Source organism: Conger conger, chromosome 9, assembly GCF_963514075.1.
Source record: "Conger conger chromosome 9, fConCon1.1, whole genome shotgun sequence".
Lineage (NCBI taxonomy): Eukaryota > Metazoa > Chordata > Actinopteri > Anguilliformes > Congridae > Conger > Conger conger.
In genome coordinates this window covers 23,080,917-23,097,752 of record NC_083768.1, presented here as the reverse complement: position 1 = coordinate 23,097,752, position 16,836 = coordinate 23,080,917, and positions in this window count along the sequence as shown.

The window sequence follows — 16,836 nt, the reverse complement described above, 5'->3', positions numbered from 1 at the left end:
TTTTTCTTAGAACAGTTAGTTATTTGGTAGTCTCTGAGTGTTCAAGTGGTAAGAGATTATTGGCATTTACTTGGAAACTGGGACTAGAACATTTGGTAATTTCACAGCTCTTGAATCCTACAAACTCTGCTGAGGCAATTATATTTAATTGCAGCTTAATTGTTCTCTTCTCATTTCACATCATTAATGGACCGCATTGACCCTGGTGAAAGGCTAGCAGCTGAGAAACATCCTTCTTCACAAAAGACCCCAAAACATTCTCTCTTCTACTCAAGGGAATGCTTTCAGCTCTGCATTGTGGGTCCCATGTTAGCGGCTCTGCATTTTGCATTTGTTTGGCAGACACTCTGAATCAGTCCAATGCTCACACTATAAGTTATATATTATCACTTTCTGCAGCAGGGGGAATTAGTACTTTGTTGAAGAGTATTGCAGCAATTCCCCACTTAGGATTTAGACCTACAGCATTCTGGCTACAGATCCAGCTAATTGTGTACCACCGTCACCCAACACAGTGGACAACAGAAATTCACACCCTGTAAAATTAACCACCCATTAGTGTTGCTTTCTACACTATAAAGAAGTGTCTGTGTGGTGGACAAGATAAATCATTCACACCACAAAAATGAACCCCCCTTTCTAACTGATTTAGTTTTTAATGCCTAGCTTTTCTGGTATCATTTATTTTCTCTGGGTCTGTTTCTATGATCGCCTATCTGGTTTGATCCATTCCTTTATGGTGACATTTTTTTAATGTACTGAAGCATCGATGATTGGAGGTCATTAGGGAAGGGACGTGTCTCTAAGGGGGTTAAGCAAATGCACCTCCATTTTTCATTCTTTTCTGGCGGGTACGCATGTGATGCAAGGTAGCCTGGAAGAGCCCTGCACTGAGCTAATTTTGTACACTCTATGCAGATGGCACTACAATACATTTTGATGCAGTACGTCATTGTCCAGTCTACTCATTAAAGAATGAAACTGGCTACATGCTCATCATCATCTTCTGGATTAGAAATGTTTTTTTATAGCAAATAGATCCCTGAAATAATCCAAATTGTTTTTACAGTGAGGAGGTCCATTAAAAATGTAATCGTTCTGAGCTGAGTCTTATTCAGTCATGACCATTTTTTTCCTTCACTATTCCAGACAGCAAATTATTCCTTACGCTGTACAGAACTAGACATAGACACATTTAACATTTCAAACTGGACAGCATCACAGCTGGCTGAGTCAGCTGCTGCCCATATATTGGATCATTTAATTTAAATTTCAAACGTAATGAACGGAGACCTTGGTCCCTTTTTTGGAGTAAGAACCTTTTTTGGCGCCATGATTACACTAAAAAAGGGAAAAAAGCTGTTTTGAGAATCCCTGCAGGCCATATTTATGAGATGCAAAACGTAGCACTGCACGCCTGAGTGACTCCAAAACATCAACATCACACTCAAGAGGGAAGATAATAAAAAGCAATAAAGATTAGCAAAAGCACTGAGAGATATGGCTTCATTTTTTAGACTGCACAATGTTGTTAACCAGGAATGAAATAAATAAAAGGAAAAATTAACCTTGTGAGAGTCTTCATGAATGTGGAATATCATGCCTACATTTGTATATTTGGATATTGTAGAATTAATTTAAAAGAAAAAACGAATAAATGCAGTCAAGGCAGTTCAGTAGGCTATTAAGCAAATGGTCCACTGATCATTTTTTGGAAGGAGCTACTCTCAAACAGCAATTAAGAAACTGCAACGTCATCCACTGGTTAGATTATTTTGTAAATGACCTTGAACTGAACTTGAAATGATGTTCCCTAAAATAAAAAAAAGATTACTGTTAATACATTAAAATATTCTAAACATCAGGGAATAGCATGAAGAGAACAGGAAGGGGAGACACAAGGACAAGGGGACCATTAAACACAATGCTGGACTGACCTACTGTAAATATGGCAGCTATAACTATAGGTTTACATTACATTACATTAGTGGCATTTGCCAGACGCTCTTATCCAGAGCGACATACAGTTGATTAGACTAAGCAGGAGACAATCCTCCCCTGGAGCAATGCAGGGTTAAGGGCCTTGCTCAAGGGCCCAACGGCTGTGCAGATCTTATTGTGACAAGACCGGGGATCAAACCACTGACCTTGTGGGTCCCAGACATGTACCTTAACAGGACGTTTCTGGCCACAGAACTGCTGCTGACTGGATGTTTTTTGTTTTTCTTATTATTCTCTGCAAACTCTAGAGACTGTCGCATGTGAAAATCCCAGGAGATCAGCAGATTCTGAGATACTCAAACGACCCTGTCTGGAGCCAACAATCAGTCCACAGTCAAAGTCACTTAGAACTTAGATCACATTTTTCCCCATCCTGATGGTTGATATGAACATTAACTGCCACATGATTGGATGATTAAATAATTGCATGATTAAGTAGGTGTTCTTAATAAAGTGCTCAGTGCATACATCATGACATGCCATTGACAAGTGGTTCTCAGGAACTGCTGATAAGTCTCAGAAGAAGTGTATGGTAGAAGAAATAGCTTTCATAGCATATAAATATGTTTATTGCCAAATCACTACACCTACAGAAAATCGTCTAACAATTATCTTGGGCTTGTTGTGTCTTGTTGTGGTTATTATTAGCATGTATGTTAAGTTCAGCTTGTAATTTGTTGCTCATGTTGCGAGGAAAAAATGATTAAGTATCTGAAAATGGACTCCAACCTTTCACATAGAACAATACTAATTTATGTGTGAGAATACAAAACATAACAAATTCTTTATAAAGTGCAACTGTCCCTAATAAAATCAATGAGTAGCCTACTATTGAATGCAGACACTGATTAGATAGTTGATCAGGGCTGTGTTATTTTCTTAGATTCTTTGGCCATCGAAACAGCCAAGCATGGAAGGGAGAGAAGTAAAACAGAAGCCATAACCATGTGTCATGCTCATGTTGTTGTTGGTTCAATCAAACTGACACCGCACAACTGATTAAGACATAACACCCGGTGAGGAACGCTGGACCAAACTGAGTTTGAAAGACAAAGCAGTCACTCGATCACTGTCCCACTCCTTGCTTTCTCCCCTCTCTAAATTTCCCAATTCTCACTCCCCGGACTGGAAGACAGTAGATTAATCTTCCAATTTCCAGAGACTCCCGGAAACAATTTCTCAGACTTTGGCCATCCGTTTTCCTGCTCTTCACCCACAGAGATGGGGCTTCTGGGATCATGGGCATTTCAACTGAAGCCAACTTCATTACTATACATCTGTCTCTGTATTTTGGGGCCTGTTGCCAACGGCAAAGAAATACCCCATTGACCAGTGCAAGTTAAATACATCAGTATGGCTGTCAGCCACAGTCCACTTTAAGCTCAATGAGAACAAGAAAAAAGCACCACCCTTTATTTGGTGCAAAGTGCTGAGCATGCAGTGGACCTACACTCAGAGAGCACTTTATTAGTTTTTTTTTGACTCATGAAGTCTTCTGCTGCTGTAGCCTATCCACTGAAGAGTTTTGACGCACTGTGTGTTCAGAGATGCTCTTCTGCATACCACTGTTGTAATGTGTGGCTTTTAGCTTCCTGTTCCAGTCTGGCTCTTCTCCTCGGACCTCTCTCATTAACAAGGCATTTTTCTAGAGACTGTTGTGCGTGAAAATCAAAGGAGATCAGCGGTTTCTAAGATATTCGAACCACCCTGTCTGGCATCAACATTCATTCCACGATCACATTTTTTCCTCCATTCTGACATTTGGTCTGAAAAACAGCTGAACCTCTTGACCATTTGTGCATGCTTTTATGCATTTAGTTGCTGCCATGTGATTGAATGATTAAATATTTCCATTAACAAGCTGGTGTACAGGTTGACCTAATAAAGTGCTCAGTGAGTGTATATAGATGTTCCCAACATCAAAGGAACTAAATGGAGGTACAATCAGGGCAGCTTCAGAACAATGAGGTTTCCTATATCATACGTTCAGCAGTCTTAATACCTACCCTGTAATGGAGACTGCCTGCTCTGTTCTGAATAAAACAGAACAAACCTGGAAAAAAGTAGGAACATTTACCCAAAACTGAATTCAGGGGGATGCAGGGATTTGTACATGTGATAGCTTTTTACTCACCCCAGCATGAAGCTTTCAAAAAAACACAAGTGCACTTTTCCTTATTTCAGATAAATGGCCAGACACAATGACTTCATATTTTCCTTACCTGTAAGAGTGATTCAAGATTCTTCCACTGAGATCTCAAGGCCTAGATTGGCCTGGTCATCTGGATAATTAAATTCCTTTGATGTTCACGCTTCCCTCTTTGGACTATCGTGGGAAATGACACAAAGCAAAACCTTCAGGAAATAACTCCTGTTAAGTGGTCATAGAAACACACTCAAGGGAGAAAGCAAAGGACTGGGATGTAAATGTAATGGAAAAGTTCTCTAAAACCCCAAGAAGGGGCTGATCCAATCCGCCCCACAGTAAAAATGCAGCCAAAGGAAAAACATCAATATGTCAATGGCTATTTGAAAGAAAACAGTAACAGTGTCATCATTCTTTATTCTGCAATGTAGCCCTGCATGCTGCCATAAAACCTAATGGGGAAAATGATGATGAAGGATTGCTTCTCAGATGCTGTTTGAAAAAAAGAATGTAGATGGGCACTGGTGCACTTACAGAGAGATGTGTTCATAGCAAAATTATACATTTGTATCCGATATGCAGCATATCGCTCTCTGAGAGGGCACTGTTCTAACAACTCTGCCAGCAGGTGGAAAGTCCTAGGAAAGAAAGTGGTAAAAGGGAATTGAGCTTGTGTTGCTTCTGTAAGCTATGTAGCCACATAGGATCAGGCTTTGTGCTATGCAAATAAACAATAACTGTGGAATTGTGTTGTGAAGAGAAATAAGAGAATACGATTCTATCAATCTTGCTGTTGTGCCCCTGTGCAGTTGTATGCAAAGGCATTCCTATTTGTTTGCAATGGGGAAAACATGATCCTGTGAGAAAGGAAGAACAAATAAGTCAACTTGCACAGTTTCTTCCACTGTGTGCAGTGCATTCTGCTCCTACAAAGTGGGCTGCACTTCAGGAGACAAGGGAGACCACTGCCGTAGGTACACAAGCGTTAAATCCTTCCATTCACCCTGGATCACTGAAATGGGAACAACTGCTACTTTACACAAGTCGGATTAGGCAGAGGTTTAAGAAAAGTAAGATGTTAGAATGGCCCCGGTTCTCAGAAAACACCCAGACAGAGCCATCCAGGTGGAGTATGAAGAAAGGCAGTGAAGGAGCCCTTGTTGACATCATGAGAAGGAGTTTGTGGAAGATACGCAACACTGGCCAGCATCAAGAGACGGACGCTAGAAGCAGCTTGCTGCTTCGCTGCTCTATCCTCTGCTGAAGAACCACACAGTCCCCTCTCAGTCAGTCTACCCTGAGTGGTGCAGCATTTTGCACACCTCCTGCCCAACCACCTGACATACACTGCACTCCTGGCATCTCAGAGGGCCACAGTCTGTTCAGGGCTCTGCACTCAGCCGCCTTTGCTTCCCTCCCCACCACTGGAAACATGAGGGATTGCAACAGAGCTGGAAACCTTCATAAATAATGTAATGTGGACAATGTGGAGGTATTAGAACATTTTCTGGGGTGGTGTGGACCAATAGAAGATTTTTTTCATGGGGCCCAGACTCCCTGGTGGCACCCTGCAGGTCACAATGAGAGGTGATTATTTACATCCATAAGACCTGTGTTGCAAATAAATGAAATGCATAATATTCAGAGAATGACATTGTCATGCAGATGTATTGCTCATCAAAGATGAGTATTTGAAGAGGTGGTCTGAAGGAGAATGGCTTCATATTTCCTTGCTTATTAATAAATGGCTTATCTGGACAAATAGTTATTAGTGAAATTGTAAGGCTGGAAATCTGGCATTATCACTCAGGGCTGGTCAGCTTGCTGGCTTCCTCTGGTATTGTGGAATATGTGGCTGTAAAGTAATTTAGGAGCATGCACCATTAACCCCCACTATCTCCGCACCCATACGGGCAGGAGCCTGTGGGGGAAGACTAAGGCCTCCAGCCGTAAAACTCGTTACGACGGGGCAACATCCTTTACGGCACGGGAAGGTTTCAGAGGGCACAGCCTGTTGGGCCCATTATTCCCTTCAAACCCCCCTTTATTGCTCTCTCCCTCTTTTACTCAGTCACTAAATGATGTGTACAGCATTGGATGTTTCATGACAGTCAGTTTAGATAATATTCATGTTTGGTATTATTCTGATTGTTTCAGTGTGACTGGTGCAATGGTTTTATTTCTGCAACAGCAAACCCTGTACATCATAACCAACCAGGAGAAGCTGTGTGGAGCTCTGCCCCAGTGAAAGCCATGTGCCTCAACCCCCCTGCGCTTCCTGGGGAGGCGTGGCTCCAAATTACAGATGGGTGACCCATTTTTAGGGTTAACATCAAAGGCCAGATTTTGGATTTAAGGACAGCAAACTAAGCAATCTGGGAGAATGCAATCAGCCTCCCGTGCACTCCGTGCACGTAATTTCTACGTACAGGGTGTCTGTAGCCAGACTCCCGTATGTAGCTTTTATTACCAGGTATGACTTTTAAGACTCTGTAATTTGGTTTGCATTGTAATGTTTTTTATTTGAAACTAGTGTGTAATTACGTATGTAACCTGCCTGGTAAAATAAAATTGTTAAAACTTGATCTGTTTGGTTTTCCTTACTGACACTTAATGTTACACAGGGAATGCGTGGTTTACCCCCTCGAACTGGTCTAGGGAGGATGATTATTTCCACTTACTGTATCACGGCATATAGCACCCGTAGACCTATGTTGGTAAATCCCTCGCCTCCGCATGGTAGTTCATTCATGTCGAGCACAGCCGTAGCTATGTTGGTCTGCTTGGGTCCCTAGGCTGTAAACAGATATACCCGAGAGTAGCTATTCCTGCGACCTCTGTAATGACTACAGATAGCTAGTCAGTTTGTGAGACGTGCACATAACACGCGATGTGACATGCGGTGGTACCAGCAGAGGATTGTTCAGCGAGTTCTTCTCAGTACAGGATTCCTATAGCGATCAAGTCAAAATTATAAATAAGACATCCACTAAATGTGGACAACTAATCTAAATTATTATTCTAAAATGGAGTCAGATAAACGAAGGTGAATCTATTGGCCCTATTGTGGAGATTCTGGGTCAGCCCGGACCAGTAAAGAGCGGAAGGCAGAGTGGTACTACTGCCTTTGTATCGTGGTTTGTTTATTGGCTGATCTAGACTGTCTGCATAGGGGCCACTAATTTTTATCCCTATTAGTATTCTTTCAGCAACACCAGAAGGACGAGCACGCTGATACCTTCAGCCCTCGCTAAATTCCGTCGTTGGGTTAGCTGGGGTATTACAAAATGTTATTATAAATAAATATTGTTTCAATATGCAATGGACAAAAGGCAGAATGCAATCACCACCTCCAAACATAGCCTCATTTCAAGGCCGTAACTTTGTGTTGAACATTGGAGGGGCTTGCTAATAGCACTAACACTCTCCAAACTAACTGAAATAGGCTTACAGACTCATTTAATTTATTTACTTATTATTCCTTCTGTAATGTGCCTCTTCAGAGCAATGTACTTTCTTTGTTTTTAGACCATGCATCAATGCTGCTCAGACAAATAGTTCTTTAAATATATTAGCTAATCGATTTCACAGAATTCATTGGAACCAGCATTTGTCCTTGGACAGTAATGGGGTCAAAATAAGGGTACCAAACAAGATCTATTCATTTTTTAAACTTTTGACCAAAATTGAGCCCCTTGGCTCTAATGAGTCCTGAAAGAAACAAGACGCATGAAAAGCCAGAAGATACACACAGTGAGCCCTTTTTAGGTATTTATTAGACTTATTTTTTAGGGTTCTACTGCTGTAGCCTATCCACTTCGAGTTATGATGTGTTGTGTGTTCAGAGATGCTCTTCTGCACACCACTGTTGTAATGTGTGGTTATTTGAATTACTGTCACCTTCCTGTCAACTTTGACCAGTCTGGCCATTCTCCTCTGTCTGACGTCTGTCATTAACAAGGCGTTTCTGTCTGCAGAACTGCTGCTCACTGGATTTTGTTTTGTTTTGTGCACCATTCTTTGCAAACTCTAGAGACTAATGTGTGTGAAAATCCTAGGAGAGTTTCTGAGATAACCAAACCACCCTCTCTGCCACCAACAATCATTCCACGGTCAAAGTCACTTAGATCACATTTTCCCCATTCAGAATGGGTTAATGTTCACATCAATCTGTCCCGTATCTACATGACTATATGCATTGCACTGCCGCCACACAATTGGCTGATTAGATAATCACATGAATAAGTAGGTGTAATAAAGCAAAAATGTTCCTAATAAAGTGCTCGGTGTCTGTCTCTCTCAATTCAGTTAAATTTGCTTTAATGGTAAATTGCCAAAGTATACAATATTATAAGCATCAAAGATTAGAAACAAATGAACAGTAATCCATTAAAACAACAAAATCTCAAAAGCAATATTTCATTTGGAATATTAAAATCAAATTGTATTTGTCAAGAGTGCTGTAAAATTATGTATTTAATGTGTTTTTTATGCCAGCTTTTATAAGGACATTTGTAATTTTAGAAGAACTAATACTAATTTGGAGCATGAGACTCGTTAGTATGGAGGATATTTGGTGGATTTACAGTGACTCCAGAATTATTGCCACTAAATAAAAATGGAGAAAAAGGCTGCATATGATAAACAACATGGATAATGATCTATATTTTATGTTCAAACATATGAGAAAAATATACTTTTATTTCAATGCATTTACTGTCATGCTTCAATGTTTTTACTAAGTAACCTAATTTTCTTCTGAAAGCCAAAGGTAGCCTAACAATTATTGTAAATTAAATCAAACCAGTGAAATTGGCAATATTTAGTTAACCTCAGTCTAAAATAACTATATTGTGTCATTCCATCACTTCCTATTTCACTTGAGTATAAAGATATGCATGGAAATTCTCTTTGTCAACCATCAGCATGGGAAAATCCAAAGGACTGTCAGTTCATGGGACACAGATGGGTAATGGGTCCAAAAGAATATATAAATTGTTAAATATACCACTTAGCACTGTAAGGGCAATAGTAAATATTCATAAAACATATAGAATTGTTGCAAACATGACAGGAAGAGGATCCAAGTTCAATTTATCTTCACAGATGGTTAGGAAGGTGGTGAGGGAGGCCATAAGTAAGCCAATGATCGCAGAGATTAGTTATGTCTTTGGGTCACCAAGTCTCAGAAAATATCATACAATGGCACCTCCATACCATGCTATGGCCAGATGAGATCAAAATTCAATGCTTTGGCCATAGACACCATAGACATGTTTGCTGGCAAAATGGAATGCATACAAGGAGAAGCACCTCATACCATCTGTCAAATATGGCGGTGGGTCATTGATGTTTTGGAATTGTTTTTCTGCCAGTAGTCCATGTTCTGCATCCAGACTTAAATCCCAGAACAAAAACCTGTGGTCTGAACTAAAGAGGATATCAATGATTCTGAATCAAGTTCTGCATGGAGGAATGGTCAAAAAACCATCCAAATGTGTTCTCAACCCAAACCTTATCTCAAATTATAGGAAAAGGCTCATGGCTGTCATCTTTGCCAGGGGTTTTTGTATTAAATCAGGGGTGCCAATAATTGTGGAACCAGTTTTTTGGGGAAATTCCATAGAATCATTTATAAAGCACAGTGCTTTACACATGTTGGAAAATAAAGCTCTTGTCAATAACTGTATGTACGAAATACAGTATTTAACAAATTATCATAAATCCATAGAAAATCCACCAAATTCTTCGTCTTTCCTCCTGAGAATAACCAAATCACACAATTTTACCCTGATGCAGAAAGAGTGACAAGCTTCTTCTGTAGCATTTACAGGTCTGTAAGTATGTAAATAAAATGACAACCTACATCTTCCAATTTAGCAGAGCACAATCTTGCTGAAAGAGTGGCAGTGCGGCATGCGTCTTCAATATGGACGAGTGAGTCTGTTAATGGTGACGGTCACACATGAACAGCTCGTTCCTGCAGAATGAATGGTAATGGAGGAGGAAAACAGCTCTGCATCCGGGGACACTGTAACATGCCTTCTCTGCGCTTCCGTTTACGGCACGGTGAATAAGAGAAATGGCGACTCCTCTTCACAAAGACCAGCCGCAAGTTCAGCCATCAGGCACCGCAGCTCATTAGCATCAGCGCCTCCTCTCCCACTGCGCTGTCAGGAAGAAACCTCACACCCTGACCTGACACCATCGCTGTCCCTCCAACGTGCCCTTCATTTACAGTCACATTCCTAAAATGAAATTGCCGGTATACATGTACAAACTGTCACAAAATTGCCTGGTTGTCTATATTTGTGTATATGTGTGTGTGTGTGCGTGTATCCACAGATATAGCATTTGGTTTTAGTAGACCTAAGGCAGTGAACAGTACTATTCACTCTGCATTAAGAAAGACCATAAGGACCTACAGGGGTCCTCTTTGAAGTTCATGAGTTAAAAGATCACTTGACTAACCATGAATCATCTTTTTACTAATGTCTGTAACAAAAATACATTCAAGTGTGCATAAATGGGCAGTACAATCTCATTAACCCGATTTGAAACATACCCCTTTGATGATCATTAAATAATTAGTATCCATTTTCCAACTAGATATAATGCACCCATTTTTTAATGTACTCCTAATACTATGCAAATGGGTTAATTTAGAGCATATCCACCCATCTCCCAGTACCCTCATAATACACTTTACCTCAGGTTCTTTACTCAGACAGGCTCTTGCAGAGTTGTTGATTTTGGTCTTTTTCCATTTTCTGGCCCCTTAAACATTTTAATAGTCAAATGAGACTTAAAGGCAATTTTGGCTTCAATATATGCTATAATTCTTTTGATAATAAGTAACATTATTATTGTCAATGATCAGCCCGAGAAGGGACATTGCTTGTTCCTCAGTAATTATCAGTATCAGAGCATTCCTCATAAATAGTTATTCGGTTGATAAGTTAGTCATAAAGTGCTGGAGTAAGGTTAATGACTTACTTTCCAAATTTGGGTAAATAAAGCTTTGGCTGTGTTACCGGAGAGTTGGTGATCTTGGAGAATATCTCTGTGGGATTGGGACAGGCAGTGGCTGGTTACCATTGTCACTGCAGTACCCCTTCTGCAGATTCCCTCCCTTCGGAGAAAAGAAGCTAAGGCAAATATAGTTGAGACTTGAGTTAGGTGTTGTTCCAGAAAGCACCTTCCTGCCACAAATAATTCTGAATCGGAACACTGTCCCTTCCGATCTTCAACCTGAGAAATGTCTCCCTTTTCCCGACCATTGCTACATGATGCCCCTTGTGGCAGGGAGGAGCTGACATTCCAATGGCCACCTGTCAGCAGCTGAGACACTCTTCAAGTCTTCAAGAAGAAAACAGACCAGCTGTGACTCCATTTAGTCTGATGGGAAATAATGGGATAAAAAAAGAAAGAAACCAAAACAGGAAGTGAAATGCATTTACGATGTGGATGTGAGAACTAACAAAATGAGAGGTAATGTCATGATTTACTATCACTTTCTTCACTATCACTGTGAGCCACAATGCTCTACCATGCAGGCTGCCAGCATCTGTCAACAAACACCTTCCTGACTTAATGTAGGATAGGTAGGAGTATATCAGATCATGACACTAACCATATGATCACATCTGGTTTATCTAAACTCTGACCGGCAAACTCCTAAGCTTTCAGTGCCAGCTCAGTCGATCACAGTCACCCCACAGTCAAGCCTAACTGAGAAGCTGGAGTCCCATCTGCCTCATTATTATTGTAAAATATGTGCTGTATAATGGCTGGCTCCTTCAGTCTGGACACTCTCCACCTCCACACTCAAAATGAAGGGCCGTGCCCAGGGCTGAGCCTGGAGTGCAGGGCTAGCGGGAGCGGGAGGGGCTGGAGAGGCCCTGAGTCAGTGATCAGCTTTGCAGCCAGGGCCCGGGAGACGCACCGAGAGCGGCTCCCCCCACCACCACCGCTACTTAACACCAAAATTGATTTACACAGAGCCACAAATTGCTGTTGGGGGATTTGTTCGTACATGTGGTCAGGTAGGTCCCCTGAAGTCAAGCAGAAAGGCTAACGAGAGGCCAGAACCTTACACAGAAAGGAAGGAATGATATTTCACAACTCTCACTCATTTGCAACCATGTCAGGTCCTGGTTTTCCCAAGAGCCCCCCATCCCCCATCTTTAAAACAAAATGTTGTTGGTTCATCACAAGGCCCACAATGAGTTCCTTGGAGACCAATGAGGGATAGTGACCCCACGGTATACAGTGCCGTAAAAAAAGTGTTTGCCCCTTTCCTGATTTTCTGATGCCATCCATTATTTTATATTTCCCACACAGAATGGTTTCAACAAAATGTAATAATAGAAAAAGGGAACATGAGTAATCAAAAAACACATTTTAAAAATGTATTTAATAAAACATGTATCAAAGACCAAATAAATTAATCAGTTAGGTATTCCATGATCAAAGGAAACTCCAGAAGAGATGAGAAAATACATCATTCGGGAAAGGGTTACAAAGCCATTTCTAAAGCTCTGGGACTCCATTATCTCCAAATGGAGAACTATTGGAACAGTGGTGAATATTCCCAGGAGTACCTAGTCCCTTAAATATCGCAACAGATACAGCGCCAAATGCAGCAATAGATAACGGGCCAGAGAAGACGAGTCTAGTTGGTCCAGTTCATGCAGCAAAAAGACTTGTTTTCAGCATAGAATGGCTAGGCAAAATTTCCTGGCTTAAGATACAATAAAGAACTTAATGAAAGGAAGGTAGCCTACCATGTGTATTGTGCTTAGCGTGGAATGGCCAGTGCTGGTAATACAACATTTGCAACAGCCTTAGCTAACTTTAAACATGAAGCTGCGAAGCTGCATCATGACAGCAGAAAGCATGGCAAGTTTAAAATTTGTATCTTCTTATAAGCAATCACACAACTCATTCTCCAAACAATGGGCCTCATTTATCGGAAAACCATGAGAAAATGTATGCAACAACGTTCTCAAGATTCATGACACAGCTTTTCTTTTTCTTTTTCTTTTTGACACGCGTAGACACAGCATACGTGTGCATTTGTCTGTCACCAGCATATCCACATACGTCTGTATGTTGATAAATAAGTAATCGTAAATCAAAGGCGCGTGCACAAAATTTGTGATTAGCATAAATTGACGCCCCTAAAACACCATATGCATTTAAAAAGTGATAGTCGAAAAAACATACGCCAATCAGCCATAACACTAAAACCACCTGCTTAAACCAGTTTTTTCATGATTAAAAATGATTTAACTGTATAGACTTAATAGTGCATTTTATTTTTATTTTTTTTATTTAAATATCTTGGTACGTACAGATGTTCATGATCACGTCTATCTTAATAAGTGCTCCAGGATGTGTAGATTTTTTCATATTTAGAAAAAAATAAAGGGCCGCCATATTTAAAAATACATGGGATCTATTCCGACATAAATTTCACCACATGCAGTACCATGTAATTCCAACGGAAGGAAGAAGGGTGAAACTGACGTAGTAAAAATGCCATGCATTTTTAAATATGGCGGGTGATCTTTATTTCTTTTTAAATATGAAAATTTCTACAGGTCCTGGAGCATCTGTTAAGATAGACGTCATCGCGGACACCAGTACGTACCAAGATCTGAAAACATCCACCATATTGGTTTCACAGTTGGGATCCCACTCACCGTTTCATACTGTAGCTGTATGGACACAATAGTTGAGAGAGAACCTGCGGCAGAATCGCGGGCGTTGAGACGGCACAGAGGTGTCCTACATCGTCCTGTGCACTTGCATTGCAGTAAACACTGTGCTTCCGCAGTATCTCAGCATTCCACTCGCCTTTGCATATCGGTATTAAATCAATTTCATACCTTCCCTACAACTACTATTCTAAATAGATTTAAAATAATATTTTTTTACATTTACAAACTTTTCAATCATTGTTACCCCAAGAACCAAACTATACCATTTTTCCACGTCGATTTGGATAAAAGCGTCTGCCAAAATAAAATGTAATGTAAAGAAGATGAAAATGTTGCTAGCATATATTACAAACCTTATACAGATATATCATACAAGATTCTGCTTTTAGTTAATGAAATAAAATCATTTACTTTATGATGCAGAACAAAATACAGTTTGGTATCACTATTGACAATTGAAATAACACCATGCTAATCATACAGTGCTGTGAAAAAGTATTTGCACCCTTCCCGATTTCCTCTACTGGAGTGGTTTCAGATCTCAGACAAAATATAATGTTAGGTAAAGGGAAGCAGAGTAAACACAAAACATATTTATGTCATAAATTCAATGGAAAATGTTATCAAAAACCCCTATCATCCCTGTGAAAAAGTAATTGCCTTCTTAAACTTAATAACTTTAGCATCACATTTAGCCACAATAATTGCAACCAAACCCTTCCTATAATTTATCAGTCATTACACATTGCTGTGGATGAATATTAGCCCACCTGTCCTTTGTAGAAGTTTTAATTTAGACAAAATGAAAGCATAAACTGCTTGTTTCAGGTCTACAACATCTCTCCAAAAGGAGATGACTTGGCACAGTGGTGAATCTTTGTCTCCAAGGGCACAGCGATCCCCAAGCCTCATACAAACAGTCAAACATGGTGGTGGTAGTGTCATGGTGTGGGGCTGGTTTACTGCCTTAGGACCTGGACAACTTGCTATTATTGAAGGAACCATGAATTCTGCTCAGTACCAGATCGGTCCAGTCGTCTGTCCGTGAGCGGAAGCTGAATTGTAATTGGGTCATGTAGCAGGACAATGATCCAAAACACAAAAGCAAGTCCACATCTGAATGCATGAAAAGAAATGCATGAATGGAATGGCCTTTGGAGTCCTGACTTGAGCCAAATAGAGATGCTGTGGTGCGACTGGAAACAAGCAGTTTAATGCTCAAAAAACCACTACACGACAGTCACTACCAATTTGTCAGAATTAAAGAAGTTCTTCACTGAATAGTGGCTAATGTGAAAGACTGATATCAAATTATAGGAGGTGTTTGGTGGCAATTATTGCTACTAAACATGGTGCAAGCAGTTATTAAGTTTAAGGGGGCAATTACTCTATAATATACAGGGGTGATATGGGCATTAAAAAAATTTCATTAATATCTAATAAAAAATGGATGAGAAGCCCTGGCTTTCCCACGCATCACCCACATTAAAGCAAAAGGCGCCAATAACAGTTTTCATCTCAAAATTAAACTGAAAACTTGTAATCCCCAAGGGAGGAAGAGTATGACAGCAGGAGACACACCGCTACCGAATAATGTGAATATTGTGCAGTAGAAAAGCACACAACTGTATACATTTTATTTGGCATAATATGCAAGTTACGTGTGCTTTAAAAAAAATATTTCTTGACATGAAAAATACCATTCAATGTATATTTGTACACCAAATGGTTTCAGCTAAATAAATCACATTTGCTGCCCCCTGTGATTATTTATAGTAAATGCAATGCATTAAGAAACATTACTTGGAAACATTTCATTTTGTAGTGTAATGAAGGTGATCATTTAATTAATGTATTCCTGAATATGGTAAACAGATAAGAGTTGTGCAGCAATTTAAAAGAAAATGGATATCAACAATGATTATATTTTCAGATTATTATTTTAAATGAGAAGAAAATGTGAGCAAAATTAACAAGGTAGATAAAAGTCCTATTTTACACAGAAATTCAACTAAGTGTACACATGAACTGTTTTGGTTCAGGTCTCATCTTAATTCACTCATTTGGAAAAGTTGTTTGCCTGGTCTGGTACTATTCCTCACAATAATCAGATGCATGAACATACAGTGCAGTCTAAAACAGCGGTGCAGTTTCTGTTATTTTAACTCTATACTCCAGCAAATTGGATTTGAAATGAAACCATGACAACAGGGTTAACCTGCAGACTGTCACCTTTAATTTCAAGGAATTTACATCCATGTTTATCCCTGAAGGAATTACACCCCTTTTTTTTTATACATAGTCTTTGGCCTCTAAAATGTGGGGACTAATTGGATAGTTTGCTTCTGATTAGTCAGGCTTATTCAATGACTTAATCACTTCCTTGGTATCGAGTCTTAAATCTAGGATTTTGCATCAATGAAAGTCATGGAAGCCATTTTGAGGCTGAGAAATAAGACTGAAGACAGAAACCTAGATTTTCTTTCTTTAGTGGCTAGCTTGCTAGGGTGTAAGGTTACCCCCTCTCCAGCAAAGTAGCAATGTACCAGAAGCATGTCAAGTAGTTTTGGGTTATATCTCTGAAAATGCTAAAGGTAGTGCTGGCGGAACGCACTTTCATAAGAACAGCTCAGTTTAAGGAGGAATTTCCCTTTTAAGAAACAAGATTTTGAGAATGTATTTCCAATTTATTTAAAATGTTAGCATTGCTATTGTTGAAGCAAACTTGCATTTGGCAATTTTGCTTTTATAAGGTGGTATAGTAAAAAAAAAAAAAAAAAAAGTATAGGTTTGACAGTATGAAGACCTAAGGTTCGGCATATTAATGTTAAAGCCAATCATCATCATCGCTCACCCTTGGGAGAGAGTCCAGACAGCACTTTCCCCTAGGAGTCACGGTCAGCCATCATTGTTGCCCAGTCCTCCCCGTCAATGCCAGTATCACAGCAGATAATGGCAGTGTAG